This window comes from Astatotilapia calliptera, chromosome 8 (assembly GCF_900246225.1).
Source record: "Astatotilapia calliptera chromosome 8, fAstCal1.2, whole genome shotgun sequence".
NCBI classification, from domain to species: Eukaryota; Metazoa; Chordata; class Actinopteri; order Cichliformes; family Cichlidae; genus Astatotilapia; species Astatotilapia calliptera.
In genome coordinates, this window is record NC_039309.1 from 16,053,081 (window position 1) to 16,075,602 (window position 22,522).

The window sequence follows — 22,522 nt, forward strand, 5'->3', positions numbered from 1 at the left end:
GCCGTTTCTGCCCAGTCTTTTTCTTAGAGAAGTGAGTCCTGCAGTTCTTTAGATGTTGTTCTGGGTTGTTTGTGACCTCCTGCATGAGTCCTCAATAAGGCTACGTTCACATTGCAGGTGAAGGCACATCAAATCCGATTTTTTTGACCCTATGCGACCCATATCCGATCATGCTACGACAGTGTGAACGGTACAAATCCGATATTTTCAAATCCGATCTGGGTCACATTCGTATGTGGTACTGAATCTGATACATGTCCGATGTTTTAGAAAGCGACTGCTGTTTGAACGGTCAAGTCGCATTAAATCCGTCTTTTACGTCACCGACACAAGACAGACGCCAATTATCAGCTCCGGAGAAGCGCCCGATAAGACATCGTGAACGCTTCCTGGCCATCCAGTGTAGATGTTAGTGAAACTGTTGGGAAGACAACGTTGGAGAAACGTGAACATTTTATTTGTACTGTATAATCTGCAGATTCTGACAGAAATCTGCAACTATCCTTTGAAGCACCGCTCCTCTCAAAACAGCAATAAGGATAATTATTAGGTTATATACATTATTATGTAAATAACAAAATAACTTAAAGCAAAAATTGGGAAATGTAAAGTCATCAGTCAAACAATACTGTTTGGTCTGGATCTAAACAGAGCGCGTTGTGTGTGACGTCTTCTTTTGCGCATGCGGGCCGCTTTGTGGGTTCACACTAGAGCACGTTTGCTGTCTCATTTTATTTGTAGTGTGAACAAGCAGACAAACAAAAATCGGATTTGATCAAAAAATTGGAATTGAGCATCAAGACCTGCAGTGTGAATGTAGCCTAAGTTCTTGGAGTTATTTTGGTAGGCCAGCCACTCCTGGGAACGTTCACCACTGTTCCAAGTTTTCTCCGTTTGTAGTTCACTGGAGTCCCAAAACTTCCAGTGATTTTGGGACTCCAAAACCACTTTTGGGACACCAAATGGTTTTGTAACCCTCAGTGATTTCATTTGTCAGGTGTTGAGTTTCTTCAGCAGCAATCAGGCATGGGTGTGGCTACAGAAATTTAGCTGAGTTTTGCAGAAAAAAAAGATTATTTTAGTCTAATATTAAAATTTGTTTGTTATTCCAAAACATTTAACTGTTACAAATAAGAACTACAAAAAATCAGGAATGAGGCAAATACTTTTTTCATGGCTCAGTTCATGAAAAATAAAGGGCAAAAGCTGAAATGTAATATAAGTCATATCAGAAATCAGATTTTACATATACAGTGTTATTGTCAGGATTTCTTTCAGGCTGAGCTGTCCTCATATTGCTCGGATCTATTTTCAGTTTATTTCACAGAGCAGCAAACTGAGAGGAAAATATCAGCTATTCAGTTCAATAAAAGCTTAAATTTGTGTTTTTACTCTCTCACTGCATAGCTCTTATCACCATTGTAATGTTTTTAATATGCTGTGATATGGAGTAGGTTACACCCTGGAATAGATACGTTCATTTCCGTAATTCAGATCAGTCAGATAGAGGCAGCAGTTTGGAACTGAGCCGTGAATGAAAACTCAAATCCACATACGCTAACACGCTCACTCATGCATACCTTCTGTTTTCCCCCCCTCTCTTGTTTATGCCATATCTGCTAAACTGAATATATGCTTACACTGGCGTCTTCTGATTTCACAGATACAGATGTATCTGTGCCAGTTCTTTTAGATTCAAAGTACCTCGCTCCATTTCCTGTTATCACACTAGACTGCGTGGCTGTCACTGCTACATTAGTGAGGAGAGGACAGAAAGATGAATGTCTGTATTACAGCATTTGTAACAGTGTACAGTATATTACGATGTGTGTTTGGTCTATGTGCATTTCCTCTTGGTTTGTAGTAAATCTTGTGTGTGTGTGTGTGTGTGTGTGTGTGTGTGTGTGTGTGTGTGTGTGTGTGTGTGTGTGTGTGTGTGTGCGCGTGTCCTCCACCTCATCATGTGCATGGATGTAGGGTAATGGTGTAGCAGGGAGCCACAGTCATCTGTCTTTGTTCAATACTGATGTCCTGTTATATATCAGAGGCAAAGATGAATGCAGTTAATAGACTGTGACGCAGCCATTAACTACAGCTGTAATAGAAGTGTAATGGAATCAAACAGCCATTGCTCCCCCTCAGCACAGGCAGGCACAGGTAAATGTTTAAAGGTGTTGAGGCAGCCATGTCTTCCTTTCTCACGTTCTTTGTAATGTGTCTCTTTTATCCCATCCACCCCTTGCTCTTTTTCTTCTCACACACCACCATATTTTAACCCCCCCCCCCCCCCAATGCTGTCCCACCCCTTCTCAGTCCCTCCCATCCCTCAGTGCAGCAGTTGTCCTTGAACGTCCATCAGCCTCTTCACCAACATCAAAGCCAGGAGATAAAAATGTCCAACTGTCCATTTTCCTGCTGATACTCGCTGCCAGACAGATGCACTGATGTCTGCTTTTATCCGATGCATCTTGGGAATAAATTGTGACATTGCTCCCTGCACACCCCCTCCTTTGCAACCCCATTTGTAACTCTTTGTATATTCCTGTATGGAATTACTGTATTGATTGGCGAAATTGTCGTTTATGGTGGTGCTCTTGAGTTTCAGGAGATAATGGGAGTTGTGTTATCCACCAACCTGGACAGAAAATCTTTGGGAAATGGAGAGCGATCATATCCGCACAATGATCCTATCCCTTTATGGACAGCTTAAAATTCTGCAGGACTGCGAGCGCCTCAGTATTACTCATGACTGGTGTTTGAATCCTACCTTTACGTGATTTTGACCATGGCATCTATTTCTGTATTTTTTCATGCTTAGCTCAATGCAAGTTTTGAACCTAAAATATTCCATGTAAAAAAAGCCATTTCCATCAAAGCCCAATGTAACATTTTTCTTTTCTTTTTTTGCAGCGATATATATATAATATGCAGCAATGCAGAGAATGCACCACTGCTGCCAGTAGCAGTGATATATTTAGAGTTGAAACACATGATGCAACCTATGAAATATGTTGTTACCCGTGGCACAGCCCCAAGTTATCTAGTCTTTCTAGTTTACTATGTCTTGACATACATTACAGTGGAATATGCTCTTCATGACAGCAGTAATGGGAGTTCAGGTGCTGTTACTTGTCACACCAGGCTGCTCATCATCCTCTATTCACCACAAGACCGTATGACACATGAAATTAAAGGGACAAAGAGGTGTACTATACTATCTGGACAATTTACTACTTGAGACACTACCTGGTTATGTTATTGTTGCTGTGTGCATGTATGTAATTTACAGCTCGATGCCAGAGACAAATCTTTAACAGAAACTGTTGCTGATGATGAAAAGAGGGCACTGACATGGTTCCAAATTTGGAGCGAGTGTAGCTCATTGCGCTCTTAGGCATCACATTGTAACATACACTGGGGATTCCTGTAGTGTCGTGTAGTAAAGTAGATGTGAATGCAGCCAACAGGCCTCTGTTCATCATTAAGGTGGGATGTATAACCACGGTAACCAGCTTGTTCCACTTGAGAAAAATAATTCTTTATTCTTTACTTTGGTGTTTGTTGCTTTAAATTGACCAACTAATGACAGAAAAGGAAGTCTTAAAATTAAAGTATATAAAAAAGGAAGCAAAAAAATCACAGAGATTTTATTTTTTTCTGAATTTATAAAATGTTTTGATGAAAGCGTACAATTTTTTTTAAAGGAATATGATGAAAAGAGTCTGGGTTGGTCAGAGAAAGGCTGATTTTAGATCAACATGTGCCTTCTACTAGTCTTTTAAGATTAGGCTTAAAACTTTCCTTTTTGCGAAAGCATATAGTTAGGGCTGGATCAGGCTACCCTGAATCCTTTCTTAGTTATGCTGCAATAGGTGTAGACTGCTGGGGGACTCCCATGATGCATTGAGTGTTTCTTTTTCACTCACCTTTCTCACTCACTATGTCTTAACACACCTCTCTGCATCGAATCATACTTGTTATTAATCTCTGGCTCTCGTCCACAGCATGTCTTTATCCTGTCTTCCTTCTCTCTCCCCAGCCGGTCGCAGCAGATGGCCCCGCCCCTCCCTGAGCCTGGTTCTGCTGGAGGCTTCTTCCTGTTAAAAGGGAGTTTTTCCTTCCCGCTGTTGCCAAAGTGCTTGCTCAGGGGGTCATATGATTGTTGGGGTTTTCTCTTTTTGTATTATTGTAGGGTCTAGCTTACAATATAAAGCGCCTTGAGGTGACTGTTACTGTGATTTGGTGCCATATAAATAAAATTGAATTGAATTCTGCTCAAACAGCTCCACTTTACATAAAACTTTTGTGGTAAAGTTTGGACACATAAAAAAAAAAAAAGCATTTTTTGATATATGAAGCAAAAATTTTGAAGCTCTGATAGTTATTCATACTTGTTAAGTTGCACTCTTCTTCGTTTTCCTTTGCTACTTTTCTTTGTGCATTACCGCTGCCAACATAAAACATCAGGTTGCACACATATATCCTCATATGCTTGCATAACATTAACAAAGCAGGGTACCCACTGTAAAGAAATTTATCCACTGCACAAGTAAAGGCCAAGAACTCCACATGGTACCTTTAAGGAAATAAATTGTACCTTGTTTTCTTATAGAGGTTCATAAGGGAGGACATATGTGCTTAGGTAGTTTATATAAGGAGACAGAGCATTGCAAAATTTGTCCATGGGGTGTTACTATGATGAAGTGCATCTAATTAAAAGCAGTATTTTATTGTCTGGATATTTTTCTGTTTGGCATGTGACATTCAGAAAATAAAGCACACCTCCTCCTCCTCAGCAGCACCTGCAGAATTTTTCTTCTTGTTTCCTATTAAAAGTAGTTGCCATCAGTCTGACTATAACCTTGCGTGCCTGTGTGCACATCTATCCACTGCAGCTGAAAATCAATCAGGAAGCATGTCCACTAGGCATATTGATGTTTGCTCTATATCAAGATACATATTTGTGCACTTCCTCGGCTCTATTAAGCGAACATACAGAGAATTATGTTACAATATTTTACACCTTTGATATGCCTTTGGAGACCTGCTCAGTATGCAAAAACCTCTCCCTGATAACGTACGTATGTCGTTGCTTATTCTTTTGGAAGAAATGTATTTAAAAGTTAGATTTGTGTGACTTTTGTGGTGCCACTGGCCTTGAAGGGTAGTATTGGATGTCAGTGGCTTGTGAAGCAGTTGATGAGATTTTTGCCTGGATGATGGGAAAATATTTAAAATGTCCTCAAGTGTCTACAGTGCAGCGTTTCAAACAAAGGAGAAAATCTCAACCACAACAAATCGTTGAACTCTAAAAGAGATGGAAGTGATTCAAGGTGAATAAACTCCATCCCGTCCAGCTGAGAACAGTCATGCGGGGATAGATGAATTGCGTCTGCTTGCTGATTAATCAGACTCACCTGTTTTTGGCCCCAACTGGGACTGGACAAACCAAGTAGAGAATGATTACCTGGTCTGATTAGAGCTGGTTGGTTGCAGATACCCACCATGGGACTGTGCACCTGTTTTCTTCTGCTCTATAAACCAGCGTTATGACTTTCTGCTGCTCCTTTATTTTTGCAAGTTAGCTGATATGTGCACCTCTGTTTCTCTTTAATCTGTTCTTCCTTCAAAAATCATTAAAATATTACCACTGCGTCCAAATTGTGCACTATATGAAAGCAAAGAAAGAAAAAAAACTTACCTAACTGCAAGCAAGATGAAAGCATACACTGTAAATGAATGCTAGCATCTCAGCAGGGAGAGCAACTCCACTGAGTAGTAAATCAACCTCAACTTGTCCTTCCACCTACTGCCCCCCCCATCAGTGTTACGAGTCATTGCTCTCAGGAGCACAATCTACCATTCTGGCTGCTTATGTGGCTGCCCGCTCAGGATTTAGTAGACTGGTAAATGTTGTCATCCACGGTACACAAGCACACACACTCAAGGCCTCTGTTGTTTGTCGCATCCAAAAGTCTTGTTAGTGAGAGTGATGGAGGATTACAGCGCTGGAGATTGCGAACACGCTTCCGAGCGGAGCCTGAACAAAAAAAGCACATCAGAAATTAGTCGTGCTAGAAATGCCCCTTAAAGACTGCTCTTTGCCAGTAAGCAGCAGAGCAAGTCGCCGTGGACGTTTTAACGATTGTCCACATGACTTTGTAGGTGGCGCAAAAATCTTCCATGAACTGTCGGGAATTGACGTAAAATTTGAATTGCCACTTGGCTCACGAGGAACATATGAAAATGTTGTGAGGTACAGAAATACAAATCAATACAATCACAACTAATTGATCCGTCCAGATGTTACACTTTTTCCTAAATGCCACTAACTGTCTAACTTCTATTCCTCCATCCTTTCACTGCAATAGTTTCGATTTCGAATTTTAGACTTTAGATTAGAAACAGTTAAAACATTAACATGTTAAAAAGTTCTTTTTCAGTGTTTTATTTCTGTTAATATTTTGAAAAAAAATCTGTCTCTCCAGTTAGGAATCCATTTCACTTGCTTGGGTATAAAAGACAGTAACAGCTGGTTACTGAAGAGGCAACATCAAACAAACCCTCAAAACTGGAATGTTTTTTCGGGTGGTGACTACAGACCATAACGCTCTTCTTATCCCTCCTTCTGATTTTTCTTCAATATAGCTTTTTGTTAATGACCTAGTCGCTGCTGAAAGCATGAGGCAGTATGTGAAGTTCATTCCGGTTCCACAGGTAGTCCTGCTTATCCCGGATGGCACATCCATTACGTGGCTTCTCAAGAAGGTTTGTTGTCTCTCCCCAGCACAGTATCAAGAGTGTAGGGGAAATACCAGGAGACCAGGTGTTACATAAGGAGAGCTGTGCAGGGCTGTAGAAGGGCATCAATCCAGATGATCAAGTGTTCCTTTTATGTTTTTGAGCAGTGTATTCATTGTTGTTTCCTTTTGTTTAAGAGTTACATTGTTGTCGTTGAAGCACTTGGGAAAAGTCCAGGTTAAAAGTTGTATTTTTTTTTGATTACTCATTGATCTGTTCCCACTGGGTGAAGAATGCAAGAATTCTTTGCACTGGTCGAGTCCTTTATTTCAGCGGTACCCCAACCCCCGGGCCTCGGACCGGTACCGGTCCGTGAGTCGTTGAGGTTCAGGTGTATATTGTGTAGTATAGTTGTATAGTTGTATAGTTTTCAGGGTTTTTATCGGTTTTCAGCGTTATTTTGTTATCGTTTTTATCGTTTAATCGGTTTTCCTGGGTCTTTTCACGTGTGTTATGAATATTTTTTCTTTTTTTCGGTACCGGTACTAGTTTTATTTTGTTGTATTTATCCGCGACACCTTAAAGGCCGGTCCATGAAAATATTGTCGGGCATAAACCGGTCCGTGGCGCAAAAAAGGTTGGGGACCGCTGCTTTATTTGACTGGAAAACTAAAAGAGTGCAGTCTGAAGCACTGGAAAATTTTGGGGCTACTGTAGCAGAAAAGAAAAGTGTCAACTCTACAGGAACTACTTGATGATATGTTTGAAATCCCACTGTAGAAACCCTCCTGATAAAATATAATGGTCCTGACACACACATACAAATAATAAAATAAATGTGACATTATAAAGAGAATAAAAAGCCAGCACGGACACACACACACACACACACACACACACACACAAAGGAGCAGTGAGGCTTGGAGGCTCACCTTGCTGTGTACTCTGAGATGTAAATGTGCTGCTCACCTTGCCACTGCAAACCCTGCTGTGATCAAAGCACTTTTAGAGACATGACTGCTCTGCTCACTGTGAAAATCTGCTCCGAAGAATATCACTGCAGGTGGAGACACGGGGCATTTTAATTACATTGTTTGCGGGTGCTTGCACACACTTGCATGCAAATGAATGTGTTTTTATAAAAAAATATAAAAACATTTAAAAAGCATTCAGTATGTGAGTGACTGTGCAGGTGCACATGGGTGTGTGTGCATAAGTTACAGGGTTGAAGTGTGAGTCCAGGCTGCCAATGGTATATCAAAGAGGCAGGTGAATCGCTTCAAAACATCTTCCCCCACCCCTGAGCAGCCACCATGTTCACAGCCTCTGCCACCTGCTGTTTACATTAAAAGCCTCCAGACCATTAAGCACATCATGCAGGTCTTTGTATCAGCATTTTTAACAGTGGTTCAGACTCCTCAAAATGAAACCTTTAATTTTTTCCCCAACCCCTGATACATTTTGTAGTTCAACTTGGCAAATTCTTTTTAGCACAAAAGGTTCTGTAGAGTCCCGGATATTAGTGCCTTCACACATGGTTTATGACAACGACACAACAACAAGAACAATAAATAAAGCCCATGACTCAGAGAGAGAGCGCGCGAGAAAGCTCGGCTGCAAAATTCTGCGGCCGTCTTGAAGATAGTCAAACAATTTTCAAGACCAGCAACTTTCAAGTCTATAAAAATTGATCTGTTTGTCATGAGACCAGACCCATTTGGGATTCCTCAAGCATGAAATCTTTGTGAAATGGGTGTATCAATCAGAAAACACACAGAGACATAGATTGAAAGACGATTGGAAGGAAAGATAGAAATGAGAAAGAAGAAGTGAGTGGAAGAGACAGAGAGAGAGAAAAATCATTTTAATTTAGTCATTGTCTAAGCTTCCCTAAATCTTTTCAAGATGAAAGGCACTCTTCCAGCTATCTCTCTTTCTCTCTCTCTCAGTCTCTCTTCTCTGAGCAAAGAGCAGAGTATCACTGCACTGTCACACCGGATATGAAAAGCCAACAGCTGTACCAGTATATGATATCTTGCATCTTCTTTATGTTCCTAACAATGCGGCATCGTCGTCGAGTGAATGCTGCATTAGCGTACGACATCTGTGAAAATAAATGTGCCGCATCTTAAGCACGGAGTAAGCTGATTCTTCTCTGCTGAGCCTCGCATTCAGTCAGGGTACAAAAGCAGCTCAACAAGCATCTTTCATGTTTCCAAAGCCGCCAGAAAATTATTCAAGAGCAGCAGCGCATTGTTGACTCTGGTTTTAAGAGCTTCTGAAGCAAAGGTATACAAAAGCTCCAATCACAGGCGTTTTCAGTGTTTTCTGTTTTCATTGAATGTTGTTCAAAAGACTGCAAGGTTCTCCTTTCTAGCGAGCAACGGTGGAATTTGTTGCATGAAATTAAAACTGTCACCGGCACACATTATCAGCTAACACCTAGGTGCTAATTCTATTATTTAATTTTAAACTTGCAGATTTGTTGCAAAATTTAAAGATGTTTCAAGCTGACATTTTGTAAAATGTAAATTTTGTATTAAAAAAGTGCAGTCCAGGGCAAAATTCTGATAAAACTAACAGAATCTTTGAAGTCAGGATCAACTTTTTGTGAATTTTAAACCATTTTGCAAGGTTGCATTACTTCCATCGTGTATGCCTGCAGTGATGACCTATTTAGATCAGTAAAATCAATAAATAATGAAAACTAATTCTCAAGACTTTTTTTTAGACATTTGCAGTAAATCAGGTTTATTCAGAAGAGAAAGAAAATCATGTTAAAGTGTTGATAGCTTCATATCATATCTATCTATCTATCTATCTATCTATCTATCTATCTATCTATCTATCTATCTATCTATCTATCTATCTATTGACCTATATATAGTTTATATAATACACAAAAAGTTTTACGATGTGAGACAGGACGCTTAATTAGAGAATTCATAGGTCATAGATCGACTGAGAAGTTTTTGTGGCTACAGGAGTCACCCTGTGTGGGCTTATAGAAAAAACAAAAAGCTGTTTTAAGCCTTCATAAGCTATTTAAAATACACCAACTGATATTGCTACAGCGGTCACCGTAGCTAGGATTATGCTCTTGAATTGAGAGGGGTAAAAACAATCCAGTCTGACGTCATTAGCCGTGTCTGGGCCCAAACTCCGCTGCAGGTCCATAGGTCAAGCGATCACTGTGGCATCACTGAGAGTTGAAAAACTGTCCTGACTGAGGGATTTCAGAAACAAATTACGTGATCGCTAGTGACACAGCCATGTTAGCATAATAGACACAATGCAGCTGGAGGATGAACGCTAACCACTCGATAAAAGTTAACGTGAGGATTCTCGGTGGTCAGGGACAAATGCAATCGCATCGCATGGCAGGATGCTGTAAATGGACCGAACTTCAGTCAGGAGAATAAGTGAGATAATCCATCCACAATAAGAGGTTAGTCATTCATATACTGCTGCATGGGCTGGGCTGTTACATCGTAAGGTTTTAAAAACTGAGCTTTAAAATGATTAGCGGTAAGAACTTGACTTCACTGACTGTAATTAGAGGCTTTTTGAGATTAAATAGAACAAGACACAAAGCATTAAAACATGTTAAAAACACAAAGCCCTATTAAACGCAGGGTAGTTTGGGCCCAGAAGCAGGATTCATCACATCATCACTTAAAGACCAGATAGAAATCAGTTGACTGCAATCTGCCATCTAGTGGTGAGATTTTATACACTGCACCTTTAAGGACTTGAATAGTTATTTAAAGTATGTCAGGAACTGCTTAACGTAGAAATAAAAAAGAAATACTTTTTCCAGGCTTGAAAACAACATTGAACATTTTTTTTATCTGTTCTGCTTTTCTAGCATTTTGCACACACAGTATCACCTGTCAGCGTTTTGCAGCTCAGATCACAAGATCCTCTCAGAGGGAATTACAATGCACACAACATAAGACTTACTCTGTGAAGACTGCATAGCCTTCACATGTTTGAGTGACCTGTCCTGACTTAAGTGCTTTATACTAGGTGAAAACGAAAGAGGAAACAGAGTCATAATAAGGTCAGGGTTGTGTCCCCTGTGCAATCATGTGATTACACATCAGATTTTTTCAAACTGGTCAGTCTTGTTTGGCAGGTGCAACACAATGCCTGAGTAATGCCGTCTTGTGAACTGGCAACAGTGGAGTCACCTAAGTACCACGTGTAGGTGTGTAATTCTTATCCACTGCACATATTAATCTCTCGGCAAGCATTGCTTTTAATTGGTTTATTTCCAGGGATAAGCAGTCACAGCTACAGGGATGCAGGGCACACAAGGTACACGGCATAACCAGAAAAAGTTCTCACTTAGGAAGCAGAGCTTGACCACCAAACAGAGACAACCCCCACATCATTACATCACTCTAAAATGTAGCCATTAAGTCTGAGTTTAAGGGGGAAGAGAGGAAGCTAAAAGCCCTAAAAACTGTCAGTGCTCTTGGTCAGCACTACTCCCCCCACCATAACATGAGCTGAAATGAAGCATGATCCCCACCACCGCCGCTTACCATCACCCACATAAGCACACACACATGCACACCATCACCTTCAGCTCTGCTCGTCTTCCTCCATTTGTCATCAGCCTGGGAGAACAAAGAGAGAGAGAGAGAGAGAGAGAGAGTACCTGATATAATTGCTTTCTTGTCTTTTTCGGTTCCCTCCCAAAAGCAGGAGGCATAGCTGTGAGTGACTGAGGTTATCTTCAGCGCACTATCTGCTGAAGAAGCACATTAATGAATAGTGCATTAAAAGTTTGAGTCTGTTCTGCACAAAAAAAAAAAAAAAAACCCACACGCACACACTATCCTGCAACTCCTGTAATTTAAAAACCACAATAGCCTCTATGCAATCTTGAAAATGAAAAATAAAGGCCTTCGGGCAGTGTGCATAAAATTTCTTTTTCTTCAAACAAGGCAAAGAAAGAGTAACATTTACCCATCTGTGGTCGCAGCCTAATTGATTCATTTCACACTTCTTCAGTCATTTCGCGGGTTCACGCTTACCTTCTGAGAAACATACTCTAAGCAAATATACGTCCAAGTAAACAGAAATTACCATGAACCAGCAGCAGGCAGGAGCAAATCAAACAGGGCTGCCGTGACTAGTTTGCATTCAGGTAAGTCACCGCAAGTAAAAACACTGCAAAAGGACATGAAAAAAATGATGAAAGCCTCCACCTTGCACCAGCGCTAACCAGTTTGGGTAGCTCTGTGAACTCAAAGCCCAGTTTCTATACTGTGAATGCCTGTTTAATTAGCCTTGTATGATTGGCTGCCCATCAATTTTGCGGCTAATTGCCACCCTATCAGGCCAAATAAAACGCGCTATCGCACCCTGGAGTCTGCATCATTGCGTCAGATGATATAATTTCCCTGTGAATCATCTGGATAACGAAACAAGGAAGTGACTGACATAAATGTGAGTGGGTGTGTGCACGTCTAAGATGGAATGCAGGAGGAATCTCGAGCTGTGATTCAAACCTCTGCTTTGACAAAGTACCCATTAGTCTTAATCGAGGATGAGTTGTGTTTTTTCAGTGAGTGTGTGTGTGCCGTGTAGTGGCGGGGCCTCACTAGCAGACAGCTCTCTGCTTTCCGAGCTCCCGGTGGAGAGCAGTGTGCTTCTTGAGCTCATTTGCACCACACAAACCCTCATCCTTTATTAGCTACCCAGCCAGCAGTACTGCCCAAACACAGAAACAAAAATTGTCTATTCATTTAACCCAATCTACATGCCATCCAAACTAACCTGCCGTCAAATAAGTTTACTTAGACACCCCCCTCCCCTCTATTTAGCCATACAGTCATATGCTGCCGTATTTGCTCCTTTCAGGGGCCAGCAGCAGCAGTCTATTCTCCTGATGGAATTGAAGCAAAGAACGACTATGAGTAGATTTTCACATCGGCCAGCCCATGTGAAGTAGAAGAGACTGTCATTATGCTGTTCAGTGGAGCAGCAATATCTCTAGCTGCTTGGGGACATTGGGTGCCTGAGCGTTGCCGGCCTGCCCTCCTGTCTGTCTGTCCACCTGCCCGCCTCTACCTGCCTGCCTGTCTCTCTGTATGGCTGCACATGTGTTTCTTTGATTATCTGTCTGTCCGCTTGCGAGTTTTCTCCTGGTGTGTGCACATGTGTGTCTAAAGGGAGACACAAGCTATACCCCAGGGATTGGACTCTTGGCTCTGAGACAGCATGGCAGATAATAGGAGCTTCTATGGAAAATTACTGGGCCTTGTTCTGTCCCCATCAAGCTTTTAGTTTTTCCTCTTGTTCCAGCTCCTGCTTTAAACCTGACTGGTAAGGTTGTCCTAGCAATTAAATCCCCTTCCTGTCACTGCCTCTGTCACCTTTATTTTTATTTCTCCCTTTGCTCACCCTTCCACGTTTTCCCTTCTTCCAGTTTCAGGACTTGTGTACAGACTTGCAAAGGTTTCCGATAGAGAGAAATTGGGCATCAGTCTCTCATCTTTTTTCTTTTCTTCTGCCTTTTCTTATCATCCCTTTCTCCCTTCGCTCCCCCTCTATCCTTCTCCTTTATGCCAGACTGTGACTGCTGTCCTCATACAAAGAGCTGCAGCTTAGACTGAGACAAATATACATGCTGGTAACTTCCATCATGCACTTTGTGTCTAAGACTTAAAGCAAAAGGACCCCATGAATTGCTACTCTGCTGCTTTTGGGGAATGCTCTAAGGGCAGGCTAGCAAAGTAGTAGTTATAATGCATAATTTTACATTTTCAGTTAGTCACATGACTAATTACATGTGAAAGATATTACTCATACTGATGGACTCTGAGATTACCTGACTGATCACAGCTGCATGGGTCAAATATCACAGGAGGATAGTGGAAGAGAATGGATCAGGGAACTAGCTTGTCTGGTAATGTCCACTGCTGCTAGGTCATATATTAAAGTTTAAAAAGCACAACTTAAAAAAAGCTCAGTATTTGTGTAACACACTGAACAACTTGTAAAATTTGTGGTCAGCTTTTAACCACCAGGGGTTTGTGGACTCCACATTGGTAAGACTCCAACCATATAATCTTAAAACAAGAGGGTGTAGTGCTAATGTTAGCAATCTTGATTAGCGAAACATGCAGAAACAAATAGATTATACAGACAAAAGAGTATTGAGTAACTATTAATCCTTTAATTAAAGTGTTTTTAGTCCGATTGCCACAGGCATATGAACTCAAGCACCTAGCCTTGTCTGCCTTTACAAACATTTCTGTAAGAACAGGTCGTTCTAAAGAGCGCACTCACTTTGAATGTACTGTAATAGGATGGCACCATTGTAATACGTGAGTTTGTGAAATTTCTTCCACAATCAACTGTAAGAAATGATGGAATGAATGCAGCGTTCCAAACCTTCTCTAGCATTAAAATCAGTGCAAAAACCATGTGCTGAGAGCTGAGCAGCTGGTTGGTGTAATGTGTAGTTGACCCAGTACTGTGTACCTGCTACCTACTTTGTGCTAGGTAATTTTATGTACTAAGAACATGCAAACAGCTTTTTTTTAATGCTGTTAAATCAGGCAGTTTGATATTTGAGTCTCACTCTAGGAACTGCAGTTTTTGGCACTTATACACTGACTTACACTTTTCAGCCCAGGAGTCAGCCACTTGTTTTTTAAAAAAAACACCACCAAAAAAAGACACCTCTAAAAGACACTCGAAAAGAGCCACGTTACTTTGCTTCCAGGCATTATGCTAAGCTAACTTGCGCCTACCTCTAAGCCCGTACGGTACTTAGACAGGAGATTAATTTTAATCTTGTGTAATTCTCCCTAATTTGTGGAGGCCATTTACATATTATGGTGTGCACAAAAGTGATTACGAGAGTTAAGCAAGGTATCATATATAGTGTCTGAGACCACATCAACAATCTGTCATATAAAGATGAGAATAATCAGAAAGGTTGAAGACTTCCACCCATCATTATCCAACTTGGGCACCATGGAGCTGGAGCCTATCTCAGCTGTCATCTGGAAGACAAACAAAGTAAAGTAAGTAAAGTAAAATGTATTTATATCGCGCTTTTCACAGATAAAAATCACAAAGTGCTTTACAACACAAGAAATGGAAATATAAAACAATATTTCCAACAGATAGATAAAATGATAAAAACAACATAAGGGGAATGCTTTTCTAAATAAAAATGTCTTCAGCTGTTTTTTAAAAGAATCAATGGAGTCCGTGCAGCGAAGAGACAGTGGGAGAGAATTCCACAACAGTGGTGCCACTGCCTGAAAGGCCCGATCACCACGAGTTTTAAAACGAGCGTGTGGATGAATGTGGTTTCAGCAGGTCAGATAAATATTGGGAGCTTGACCATGTAGGGCCCTAAAGGTCGGAACTAAAATTTTAAAATGAAACCTAAAACTTACAGGCAACCAGTGAGGGAGGCTGAAACTGGAGTAATATGAGATCTTCTCTTGGTGCCTGTTAAGAGACGTGCTGCAGCATTCTGCACAGTCTGAAGACGATTTAAGGCTGATTTGTTAAAACAGGTAAAAAGACCGTTACAGTAGTCTAAAAGGGAGGAAATAAAAGCATGAATAATCATCTCAAGTTCAGACTTTGACACCATTAGTCTGAGTTTTGAAACAAACACTCACACTTACATTCGCTGAAAGTTACATGTATTATGAAGAAGAAATATCACATTTAATTTCATGTATGCCACTGATAATGTTGACTTTTTTGTTAACAAGTTCACATTTTGAGACTAATGGGGTTCAGATCTACTCATCAAAGGCTTGTTCAAATAAATCAACCGCCATTGTTCACCTGGCTGCGCCTCAAGTTTCCAGCAGAACAATGCTCACTAAGTAGCATTGTGACAGTGAGAAACACGGCATTGCATCCGTTAAAGTATCAAAAGTCAACATTTTATTCTCTGTGTCAAATCATGGCTAAGTGAGGGTCTTCTCAGGAGGCAGCGCATGGACCTCTAAAAGACTTTGTGGAAACTGGATCACTTTTATCCAAAGCGCAATCAAGCAGACCAAAAGTGAGGGCACCATCAGCAGATGGGTTTTGTTTTCTGAGAGTTAGAAAGGAAGCAACTTCATCACAGGTACAGACTTTACTGAATTCAAAAAAACCCAGAACATCCCAAGATTCCAATCCAAGATTTGAATCAAGAGATGAGAGTGTCTCAAATCATGAGCCATGGTTAATAAAACACTTTCTCAGGAGGGGAAATAAGACTATACATGACGGGATTTTACAGTGGATTGCCAGAGAAAAGGATGATCAACTGATCCTTGTTTGCAATCCATGGCAGCAGCAGAAAGGTGTATGTAAGGGGATTAAGACCAGAGAAAATGATATCGCAGCAAACTCTCAGCGAACCGCAGTGGTGGAAATATTCAGATTTTGTGACTCTGGAGTTGGACACCTAGAGTGAATTGACCCGACTCAGATCAAGGAGATCCAGAACTGTATTCCTCAGAGACTTGCTTCACCCTTTGGTTTGCATCTTTGTGGTGCAGAATAATGAGTTCTCACCCACCTCAAAGGTTTACAAGAATTTCTTCAGACCTAAAGAACACCAACGTGTGCAGACTGTTACGAACTTTCCTCCACAGTCACTTGACCTCAAACGGAGGAGGCCTAGCATCGCACTTCACAAGAAGCTTCTTAGAATATTGTAAAATTATTCTGGGATGCTGATGTTCTGAATTCATATAAAGTTTTTTTTTCAAAGCTCAACTTTTCAATCAAAAATTTAAAGGGGACCTACTATGCTTTTCCCTTTTTTCTATATAGTCATGGGTTCAGGAACACTCACCGTGCCATCCACAAATGCAGTTTAAAGCTCGATCATGCAAAGAAGCCATATGTGAACATGAAAAGCTGCCGTCCTCTCTGGGCTAAAGCTCATTTAAAATGGACTGAGGCAAAATGATTCATCTGACCGCAGAAGAGCTGTCAGATTAATCGAAATTTCAAATTCTTTTTGGAAAGCATGGATGCCACATCCTCCACACTAAGGAGACGGCCCCTCTTCTTATCAGCGCTAGTGTTCAAAAGGCTGCATCTCTGATGGTATGGGAAGATCACTTTGTATCCTTCTGATGCATCATGATTGTGAACATGAGCATGCTGATATTTCCCTTCAAAGAGAGCAAAATGCACTGCAATAAGGCTAAATGTCTCCATTTCAATCCCATCTGCATTGTTCTTCATTAAATTCTACTATAGTGGTGTAATATAGGGAAAATTACAAAAATTCTAATGCTGTCCAAGTAAATATTTTCTATAGCTAGAAACACATTAATTAGACACTGGTTTGTGGGTTTAACACTGCTGTGCTTCTCACTGCACAGTTTTAGGTAAAATAAATGAGCTATGCCTGATAGCCGATTCTTCAGTTGATCAATCTACAAATAAACACATAAATTCACATTTTAAAAAAACCTCCAATAATGCATCAAAAATCAATGATCCCAAGCACTGGAACTATGCTGATCACTTAAAAGTCAGGTCATGGCTTCCATAATCGGATTATATTGTTCACCCGGACCTGTCACTTCCCTTTATTGTGAATTAGAAGCACTTAATGAAATGAGGATTAACTAATGAAACTAAAATTGTGGAAAATCTGTGCCAGCAGCCTTCACAAAGTCAATTGTTTATCCATCAGGGCTGAGATTATATATAAACGGATAAAGTGGTTTAATGGGGGCCACTTAAGTGAATATTTTAAAAGCCCTTGTTAAAAAAAAAGGCTTTAATTAATCATTAGGTTTTTTTTTCTTCCTACCCTCTACACCCACTGCTAATCCAGGCCTGGTGTTCCTCATCCTGACAGCCAATGAAATCGAGCTTGGCACCTTCAGCCCAACATTATAAGCAAATGCACAAGAAACTCTGCCTTAGCCTGCTGGATATGTCTCTCGCTCTCGTCTTACTCTCACTCAACACACCAGGGCTACAATTCCCAGTGACAGGCTTCCAGCCTCAGTGTGTGTGTGTGTCCGTGGAGGAGGACCTGGGAGTTCTGCGCCATGATACTCAAGCTACAGAGCAGCTCTTTTTGCTAATTGCAGCTATTAGGCCTCCAGAGACCATCTCAGAATCTAGCATGGTTAATGAGGAGTGCACAGTGAGATAAATGAGACATTGTATATCTAATGTTGGAACAATGATAGAGTGACATTCGATGTGCAGTTGAGGGGCACTTGATGCATTTGCTTCCCCCATGACCCCTCCACCCATCCCAACAGCACTGAAGAGGTATCGCTAAAAATGTTTTTTGAATGGGGATAATAGAGGTTATCATTTCCCTTTCCCGAGTGCTGATTAGGTCTTTGTACCCGAGCGATAGGTACTGTGGCCTACTCGCTTCTCTGTTTATCGTGAAAACCAGCTCATGCTTCAAACAATCCCGGGAATCAATGTTTTCAAAAGCCAAAGGCTCAACAAAGTTCAGAACCCTCGGGGGAATATAGAGTCCTTCAATTAAACATAAAAGATTGTCACCATCAAGAGAAAAGAAAATCTTTCGGCTTCAAAAGTTCGATTCGGGGACATAAAAATAACTCTCCCACTCTCTCTTTATCTTGCTCGTAAGATATTTATATAGTGGAGTTTGAAGGAATTGTAAAGCTCAGGCTTCATGGCCTCATGGTTTTTCACCCACCAGCTGCAGCAGGAATGTCACCAAATGACAGTGAAAAAGATTGGATGTCACTTTAATTTTAAGTCATAATATACTCATCTGGCGACAGCATTAGTAACAGCAGTCAAATGGGCCGATGCTTTTCACAGTAATGAAAAGCTACTATTTATGGATGTCTCTGCGCATTCTCTAGCTTTGCAGGAAATGTGATGGGCAACAGCAACGAGGTAGTCATGTTGCTCACTGCGTAAACACATGGTGAGGCTATGTATAGGTGCAGCGTGTCACCGAGGTGGTGGATGAGTATAATCTAGGTCTAATAAGCAGGGACAGTGGCAGCTCCGGGCCGGCAGAATGTACAGGGGGGGATATCAGTGGCTAATTCAATGAATCATGGTGTCAGTTTTGATAACCTTGTGACACTGCCACCTCACCCTTTAATCTAACACCCAGTACCAGTTTCTACACCAGGAGCACACAAATAGCATGTGTACACTTGATTTTATTGCTGGGAATACTTTGGAGGACTGTTGGACTCTCTCCTCAGTGGTTTTCTGGTGTAAATAAAAAGAAACTGTATTAACACAGCCTTGCAAAACCTTCAAACCTTGACTCATGTAATACAAATTTGAGATGTCTGTCCATTTACAATATATACAGTCATTTGAAATGGGAGGTTTCCCAGGACTCTATTGCACTCCATCATTCAGTGGCTTGTAAAACCATCTTTAGCAGCAATAACTCGGATTAATCACTTTCTATATGATTTCACCAGCCTGTCACACTGTTAGGGAGGAATTTTGGCCCTCTCTTCTTCACAGCATTGATTCAGTTCATTAATGTTTGTGGACTTTCGTATATGCTCAGCTTTCTTAAGGTCCTTCGACAGAATTTTATTTCTGATTTCAGGTTGTGGTCTGGACTTTTTCAGCCACTCTGTTTCGCTTCAATGTGTGGGATCGCTGTCCTGTTACATGACCCAATTTTGGCAAAGCTTTAGCTATTAGACAGATGGCCTCCATTTACTTTGTGGTACAGATGAGTTCAGTGATTGAACGGCGCCCAGCTCCTGAGACTGTAAAACAAACCCAAATTATCACCCCTCCACTACCGTGCTTAATAGTTGGTATGAGGTGTTTGTACTGAGAGCCTATGTTTGGTTTGGTTTCATCTGGTCAAAGGACATTGCTCTAGAAGTCTCAGAATTCATTCAGGTTCTGCATAATCTAAGCCATGTTCGTTTTTTTAACATGCCACCTAGGGTCTGTAGAGTCTACGATGTTGCTGAGCTTATGGTGAATTTCCTGGGATGTTGATTCCTCTGAAAACTGTGGCAGATACCTGGTCTCCTGCTCCACACCAGCAAACTGCCAAAATAGAGAGTGTCATACTTGCTGATCATCAGTTAATCTCGTACATTTGATGATCAACACCTGGCTGCTAGTTACTTAGTTGGTGGACTTAGCTTTTTGCAAGTCTTGTCAAACATTTTTCATTCACATGACTGTATATAGTTAATAAGGAGGGCTATGAGCTTTCTCTTACTAATGTTTGCATTTACTGTCACTTGTAATAATAATAAAATAATAATAATACATTTTATTTGAGGGTGCCTTTTTAAAACCCAAGGTCACCTTACAAAGAGAAAAAGATATCAATAAAACAGTAGATTAAAACAGATTCTAATCAATTAAAATATAAAAAACAGCAAAATACAAAAAACAATGAATAAAAACAAACCAAAAAAACAACAACAAATAAACAAGAGTTGACAGCAAGTAAAATTTATATTAAAGAGAGTAAGCCAGTTTAAAAAGTAGCTTTTCAGTTGTAACTTGTGTTGTGATCTATATTTCTTAACCCTGGAGAACCCATGGGGTCAGAGCCGACCCCATGGGTTCTCCAGGGTTAAGGCTGAAGGAAGTGAGTTCCAGAGCCGAGGAGAAGAGCGACTGAAAGCTCTGTGCCCCATAGTGGTAAGGCGAGCACTTGAGGTTTGCTTCGTTTTAACAAAACTCAATGAAAGACAAAGAAAGTAGAGACTGCCCATCCTGAAGTGACGGGCTCGTTGAAGTAGGAGGCAGAGATGAGATGCGGACCATCGGGTGTTAATTCACCAAATCATAACAAAACTTACTTTCTGAACTAAACTGATATACTTAACACACAGCTTGCATAAAAAAAACTTTATTAATATTAAATCATGACTGCAGAAAAAGCAACAACTATTGAATAAATATTGCCTAACCTGGCCTTGATCAACCTTTAATGTAAAATAAGGGTTGATATGCCCGTCCCATCCCCTCCTCAATTACACTTTGTTATAACTGGAACCTGCAAAAGCCTTTCAGGATGTCTGGAGACTCTTCGCCTCCTATTGTAGGTAGATTCTATAAAGTGTATAGTATAGTAATTTACTACATAAATATTAAAACACTGTATTAAAACTATTATTTTCAATTGGCCTTACCAAACTTGCTGTACTAATCTATATTTCTAGTCCTAGGGCAGAGCTTCATCACTACCAACTGACAGGCTACCAGCAAAGAATCAAGTACAGAAAACATCAATCAATAAAACATGACAAACCTCTTTCGATGGGTTTTATTCAGATACTATCTAAGATACTCATGTGTAAGTGTCTAAGTAATAAAGAGAACCATACACTTTGCTACAATACAAGTGCAAAGTGGAAGGAAGTGTTTAGGGGGTCTTTTGATCGTAAAATAAAATTCCCATTTATTTCTCCATAGATGATATTACTTGACATTGTGTTGTTTAGCTGTTCGTTGCACTCCAAAGAGTCAGTGTATCAATATCTCCAGTAATTACATTGTGTTTTAAATTTCGGCTACCAAAGTTGCAGCAATTATAAATGCACCTTACAAGCCAAGCTAGTTCATCATCAGCGTCCAGGACACCTCAGGAGAAGCAAACAACTCTAAAGTTCTCAGCTAGTTTTAACATTACATTACTAGTAACTGAGTACTTGTATCAGTTTAATTAAAATGAAGCTCTCTTGATTTAATCATTAGTGCAAAATGTTAACAACTGGATAAAACCCTAAGAGGGATGTGTAATGTGTTTAAATGTGTTAAACTCACTGTCATGTAGACTGGCAAAAAATGTAAACACGGAAAGCTTAAGATATTATAGAATGGGGAGGACGGTTAAAGCTGAACATAACCATGCTGAAAAAAGCGATGACAACCTGTATTTTCAGTAAATTCTGGATTCTGTTTTTTTTGTGTGTGTGTGAAATCCAGCGACCGTGACACTGTGTTTTATTCACACACTCAACAGCGAAGTGTTTTTAATCTGTGCTGCTCAGCCTCGTGCCTCTGACAGGCTTTATCTATAAAGCCAGCTATGTTCAGGGACAAAACAGGATTTGTCTGAAATGAAGTTGAAGAATTAGCAGTGGACATAACTAAAATTACCTGAGAAAACCTTGTATTTTATTGTTGACTGAGGCATTAGCTTAAGGACATATTTAAAGAAGGATACACAATTTGAAAATGTACTTCACTTATATGTACACTGTTCCAATAAATAGTAATGTCAAAATATCTTACTGTATATTTTACAGTTTTGTACTGTCTTTCTAGAATATCATGAAATTTACATAAGCAAACTGTGATTTTACATGTCAAAGGTAAAATAACATAACATCACTGCACATATAGTAAAACACAATTTACTTGTTTTTTTAAATATATATTTTTTACATATGCATATTTAGTTTGTAAAAATACATTCACAAATGTTTCATGATTTCACAAATATCTGTCCGTTAAATGAAAGATTGAACTGTTGAATTCAAATGGAAAAGTAAAACGTATATAACATGAGTCCTATAAGCTTGTGTTACATCACATAAGTATTATTATCCTTGTGATTTAGGGCGATTGTGGCTCAAGAGTTGGCAGTTCGCCTTGTGCTCAGAAGGTTGCCGGTTCAAGCCCCGACTCAGACACTCTCGGTATTGTGTCCGTGGTCAAGACTCTTCACCTACTGGTAATGGCCAGAGAGGCCGATGGTGCGATATGGCAGCCTCGCCTCTGTCCCAGGGCATGCAATTCATTATTATTTAAATTAACTGTATATTTC